Source organism: Alnus glutinosa, chromosome 8, assembly GCF_958979055.1.
Source record: "Alnus glutinosa chromosome 8, dhAlnGlut1.1, whole genome shotgun sequence".
Lineage (NCBI taxonomy): Eukaryota > Viridiplantae > Streptophyta > Magnoliopsida > Fagales > Betulaceae > Alnus > Alnus glutinosa.
The window spans coordinates 10,352,468-10,359,128 of NC_084893.1; the positions used below are offsets into that span (position 1 = coordinate 10,352,468).

At 43.7% G+C, this 6,661-nt stretch overlaps 1 long non-coding RNA gene across 1 annotated transcript; it reads right to left on the reverse strand.

The window, feature by feature from the left end:
* Positions 1-4,324: 4,324 nt before the first annotated feature.
* LOC133874801 (uncharacterized) lies at positions 4,325-4,910 on the reverse strand. Its single transcript, XR_009901387.1, has 3 exons — positions 4,832-4,910; positions 4,621-4,722; positions 4,325-4,526 (listed from the first exon to the last, which is right to left on the reverse strand). It is a non-coding gene; the product is annotated as an uncharacterized LOC133874801 (long non-coding RNA).
* Positions 4,911-6,661: the final 1,751 nt, after the last annotated feature.

The following is a 6,661-nucleotide window of genomic DNA, read 5'->3' on the forward strand; positions in this document are numbered from 1 at the left end:
AGGATGTCAATCTGTGGATAATCAGTTTTAGGCTTTGCAAAATCTAGAGATTGAAGGTTTTTTAGTCCATGGTTTCCGGCTTCCTGAGCTAGAAGCCGAAGTAGTACAAATCCAGCTTTTTGTACGGCTTTCTCTCCGCTACGTGAGTTTAGTGGATCAGCGGGATTTGGTATTTTGAGGATTTTTGTTCCTCTCTTTAGCCACTTGCAGACTCTTCTCTATTTTCCTATTGTTTTGGATTTTAAAATGTTTTTGTTTGTGGATATTATTACTCTATTTACCCTTGTACTTTTGAGACATTAAAGGGGAGTAATTGTTGCGTGGTTTTTCTCATTACTCTATTTTACCCTTTGTCCCTTTGTGACAAAAAGGGAGAGTAATTTTTGATTTGGACCGGGATTGTATTTTTAACCGGTTAGTGATTTTTGTCCCAGAATGGCCAAAGGGGGAGTTTGTTAGTTTTTGTGTTGGCTGCATTCTGTTGGACAAAAATTACTTCTATGTAATGTTGTTGCTTTCACAAGGATGCTGCTTTATCCAGAGTCTACTCTTCAGCTATGTTCTTCAAGAAGATTCAATGAAGTTTTTAAGGAAATTCAGTTTGGTTCCCTGTCAGCCGTTCGGACGACATGGTGTTCCGTCCAAACGCTCATCAGTCAGCAACATCCGTTCGGACGACGTGGTATTCTGTCCGGACACTCATCTGTCAAAGCATCATCCGTTCGGACGACGTGACATACCGTCCGAACGACCGACAGTCCATAGCATCATCTGTCCGGACAACGAGATCATTCCGTCCGGACCTTCCTCTGTGTCGAGAAGCTTCAAACTGCTCCAGGTTGCATCTGTCCGAACGTTTCAACAGCCCATCCGAACGACTCTCAGTGTTCGATCAAGCTTCAGGATTTCTTTCCAAACACAGATATAGGAAGATTGCTGCAACCGTCCGGACGACTTGGATTCCCATCCGGACGTGCTCATCCATAAGGCAAGTATCGCAATTCAAATCCAGACGTCCGGACACCAGTTATCATGGTTCGGACTCGCGTGAATCAGATATGGAAATTGTGTGCATCAAAGCAACCGTCCAGACGACCATTCCTCTGGTTCAGACGCGCGCCTCTATATGAAAATTACTTGCAGCGGACGTGCGACAGTTTGGAAGATAGGGCAACACCGTCCGGACGCGGTTCTCAAACAGGAAAGATTTTCAACAAAATTTTCAGAATTTCGATCGCACAGTTGTCCGTCCGGACGACCTATGACCACCGTCCGGACGGCAACCAGCTTTATTAAGCCAGACGCTCATTTGAGCCCTTAGCCTATAAATAAAGGCCCATGTGCTTGAGAATTGCAAGAATTCGGTATTGAATTCCACTAGTGCTTAGAGAGCTATATTGTGAGATTGTTGAGCTGAGTTGATCTCTCTAAAGCCGTTGTTGTGTGTGCTGCACTTAATTTGAAATCCATCTTAGGGGTTGGCCCTAAGGTAAATGATTCCATTGAAGACCCATTCAGGTAGGAGATCTGGTTGGGAGGCATTCGTGTTAGGCTACACGTTAGAGTGCAAGGTACGACCACTACATCAGGGATATGTGAGTGCTACTATCTTGTATCTAGTCTTGTCTTCTGAATAGTGGATATCCTAGGTTTGGCTGCCCTGGAATAGTTTTTCTCATATCGAGTTTCCACTTCATCAACAAAATATCTGTCTCCTTTAATTCCGCATTTTGATATGTTGTTGCACACTGTTCACACACAGTTGTTAAAATTAGAAGTCCAATATTTTTCAAAAAAAAATTCAATTTTTTTTTTTAAATTTTTAATAAATTAGCCATGTGTTTATTGGCCACATGGAAAATAAACCCCGTGGCTAATTTATTAATTTTTTTTTTTTTTACAAATTAAAATTTTAGCCATGTGGGTTATTTGCCACGTGGCCAATTAGCCACATGGCAAATAACCCACGTCTCTATTTCTTATATAGATTAAAAAATTTAATTAAAAAATCTATGGACGCATGCGAAAATATTAAGATTTCAAATTTGACTTTACAATTAATTGTTTCAATTTTTGTTTTCTTCCATAAAGGCTGTCTCACGTTTAATGCTATCTCTCTCTTCTCTTCACACGGTCTTCTCCCCTGGCCTGAATCAAAAAGCAAAAATCCCTAAAACTCTCTTCTCTCTTGTCGATCTCTTTGGTATTCCGGCTTACTTTCTTCTCTCTCTAGTTGACCACTCACCCCACCGGCCCGGCCGCACGTCACCACTCGGGGAGATCAGCTGACTCAGAGAAATACAGATCGAGATCGCGAGAGAGAGAGCAGATTCGGCCGACTCACTCTCGCCGGCCGCTGATCTCCGTCGCCCACAGGTACTCTCTCTATCTCTCTCACTCTCTCTCTTGTGCTTATCTCTCTCACTCTCTCTCTTGTGCTGATCTCTCTCTCGCTCTCTCTTATCCCTTGATGTTTCGGTCATGCAGGGATCGGAGGACCGGCTAGATTTTGAATCTGATTTTGGGTTTTTGTTGTTTTGGTTTGATGGTCGGGTTCGAATCCAGCAGCTGGGTTTTGTTTTGGTTTTTGAATCTAATTTTCGGTGACTGGGCATTTTGGTGATTCTTGGTTTTTGTTGGTGATTTTTGATGATTTGTTGGTGATTTTTTGGTAATGCGGTCGACGGAGGATTTTTGGTATTTTTGGGGGATTTTTGGATTGGATTTCATGGGGGAAGGAAGAGGAAGATTTCGCCGGCCTTGAAGAAGTTTCCGACGAGGGAAAAAAAATAAAATAAATAAATAAATAAATTTCGGCCAGAAGAAGAAGAAGAAGAACATAATTGTTCTTCTTCTTTTTTTTTTCAAAAAAATTAAGTGGTTAGCGACGTGGGTTAATTTCACATGGCTAAAATTGCCTATTTTTCTTTTCTTTTTAAAAAATAAAATGCATTTAGCCACTTTTGAGTGGCACGTGACTAAAATACAAGTGGCTTAACACTACAAAAAAAACCACTTTTCGCCACTTGCAGTTCGCCGCGTGTACGGTCACTGTACACGTGGCGAACTGTTAGCCGCGTGTAAGTAGCCGCGTACATACACGCGGTGGACTTGGTAGCGCTAAATGCACAATTGGCCGCGTGTATTAATGTACACGCGGCCAATTTGCCGCGTGTACACTAATAAGCGCTGCCAGTTGGCCGCGCGTATTATTGTACACGCGGCCAACATCTGGCCGCGTGTACATTAATACACGCGGCCAGTTGGCCGCGCGTATTAATATACACGCGGCCAACAGTTGGCCGCATGTATTATTGTACACGCGGCCAACTGGCTGCGTGTAATATTGTACACGCGGCCATCTGTTGGCCGCGTGTACATTAATACACGCGGCCAACTGGCCGCAGTATTATATATAAAATATATTTTTATATATTTATAAAAATATATTTTTATATATATATATATAAATAATATTTATATAAAATATATTTATATATATATTTTATATATTCTTTTTATATATTATTTTATATATATATATTTTTTTACTAAAATTCTCCAAATTTATTTCATCCCAAAATATCACAAAATCAAATTGCACTAATTAATCAAAACAACAATATTTAAAATTTCGAATACCATGTACTAATAAACATATTCATTACTAACAATAACTACTTACACAACAATATGAACAAATTTTTAAATCTTATAAAAATAAAGTTATTCGTGACTAACAAAAAAAAAAATATACAAAATATCTACAAATCTGGAGGACGTCGCTGCGGATCACGAGGTGCAGTCCCGGGCGTGACCTCGCCAACTGTCGATTGTCCCGCAAGAGATGGTGTAACGGGCGATGGAGTCCCGAGAGGGGATTGTTGGCTCAACAATTGTCCAGAAGACGAGAACGAACCAACCGTTGTTGCATTACCTGCAAGTAATAAAAATAATTAACCTACATAATATTATATGCAAATTTAAACAAATAATGAGAACAAATTAAAAATAAACCTAAATGTAAACATAATATGAACCATACCTGCAGGCGCACTACTAGCAGATGACGTACTACCTACGTGTGCGGGTGAAGACTACTGAGCACCAGGGCATACGAACGATAATCCTGTAGAGGACATGAAGGCCTCAAAATGTCGCATGCGCTGCTCCATAGCATCAAAATGCCGCATGCGCTGCTCCATAGCATCAAACTGTCGTATGCGCTGCTCCATGCTGTCAGCCCGCTCTCTCTCGGCCTGCACTATGCCCTCCAACTCCGCAATCTTATGAGCAGCCCAATCCTGAGACATGCCCTCGGCCGGTCCCCCCCGTGTGCGGTCCCTATACGAGAAACAAGTCCCGCGAACAGGAGTAACGTTCGGCCCAACCTGCCGAACCCTACCCGCATACTCGGGTCGCCCAACCGCTTGCTCGTACGCGTCGCCAGGTGCCCAACGCACCGTATCTGATGAGACGGGGTCCGAGGCAGCAGGATCAGTGGACAAACTCTGTGTCATCCGCTCCTGTACGTCGTCAACATACAAAACACTGGTAATTAATAAATACTTTATCACACGCATAACTAATAATAATCGATAACATTTAACAGTAGCATACGCATAGGTCCCGTGTCCGCTCGTTCAGGTAAGTGCCGTCTTTCCTTGTGTGCGTCTTCACAAAAGACTCGGCGCGAGTGGGGGGCGTGCCAGATATAGATGCCTGTCGCCATACAGTGTAAATATATAACAAACATTGGATATTCATTTAATGTTAAGAAAGAACAATTATGTCCAAATAAGAATTAGGGTTTTTACATATTGTTCCATACCTCATCGTGATTAAATCTGGCATAACTTTTGGACCCCAGACTATGGGGGATGTCATTCTGCTCCCGCAGCCGCTTCATTCATTCAGACCTCTCCTTTACATTGAACATTTGCAAAAAAAATTAAAAATTGATACACTTAATTACTTATGTGCTATGATTGAATGAACTGTTTATTAAAAAAACACAACATTTTAGAAATACATTGAAAGACCTACATACCACATTTATTTTTGTGCACCACTCGTGCAGTACGTCCTCCACATCCGTTCGGTCATACTTATCAAAAAACGTATCTGGCATTCTCGCACGTATTGTCAATGGCGTGTCACCGTGTCGAATATTTAGCTGGGTCCTCAACTTCGACTTCCACGAACGGTGCTTACGGCCCATATCACCCCAGAATTCATTCTGTGCCAGGCGCTGGTCGACGGATACGGGTACATAAAATTCTTGCTGCACATTCAATCTAATAATTAATTTTAGCAGTTCAATAAAAAAAATCATCTTAACTTTAATTTCACAAAATACATATATTAGTTTCATACACATACCATTATGGCATCCCACATCGCCTGCTTAATCTGTTTATCTACCTTCGCCCATTTGTCCCGCAAGTGAATGTGGGACCCGCTCCGTAACATCTTGCCCGCAGCCCGTCTATAACGATTGCATGCTCGTCCCACGGGTTGTGTTGCAGCATTGTACTGCAACACAACTTTCTTACCCCTCGGGAGCACCCAATTTCTCTCCGGGTCCTTAATTACCTCAAAATAGATGCTCCCGTCTGGGTTATACCCTAGTCAATAAATATAAAACGTTAATATAGTAACACTAAATAACTTAATTATATTAATAAATTAAGAATTCAATTTAAATATTATACGAACTTACTAAATTAAGATATAATGATGTATAAAAATGTACTTACCCATCAGTCGAATATGGTCGAATGCTATGTGCTCGGTCGCTGGGTCACCAGCATGCTCCTCGCCTAACTCATCCTCTGGGTGATGCTCATCATCATGATCGTCATCCGAAGGCATATCCTGGGGGACATCATGGGCTAACTGATCAATACCCAAAATCACATCGTCCCCCTCGCGGGGCAGCTGGCTCTCCCCCACATCTGGGTCCTGACTCTCCCCAGGAAGCGGGAACTGGCTCTGTCCATAAACAGGCATCTGGCTCTCCCCAGGTGCCGGGCCCTGGCCCCCTGCCGGTGGCGACAGCTGTCCCGACCTCATACCCGGCATAGGCATCCCCCCCCGCTGTGGCAGCGGGAATCTGTCATCCTGATTCTCACTATCAGGGTTGACTGGCATAGGTGGTGTAAGGGGGTGTGGATAGTACAACGGAAATCTGCTCAGATCATGAAACTCTGGCGCCCACCATCGATCAATATGACCCGGTGAGGTCAGCCCCAACTGCGAGAACGTCGTGTATGGAGAAGGAGAATATCCAGCTGAGCTCGTCTGGCCGGGATCTGACCTGCTCATCCCCGCCGTACCCGGGGGCAATGGTCTGTAAAAGGCATCCGGGCCGTGTGGCCACGGTGTGGTATGTAGTGCCGCTAACATCGCCGGTGTGGACGTAGGCGGGTATAGAGAAGGAGAATATCCAGCTGTGCTCGTCTACCCGGGATCTGACCTGCTCATCCCCGCCGTACCCGGGGGCAATGGTCTGTAAAAGGCATCAGGGCCGTGTGGCCACGGTGTGGTATGTAGTGCCGCTGACATCGCCGGTGTGGATGTAGTCGTGCAAGGCGCGGGTAGGCGTGGTGCACGATGTGCGCAAGTAGGGGGTCTCTGGTCCATCGAAACCTGCGAACAA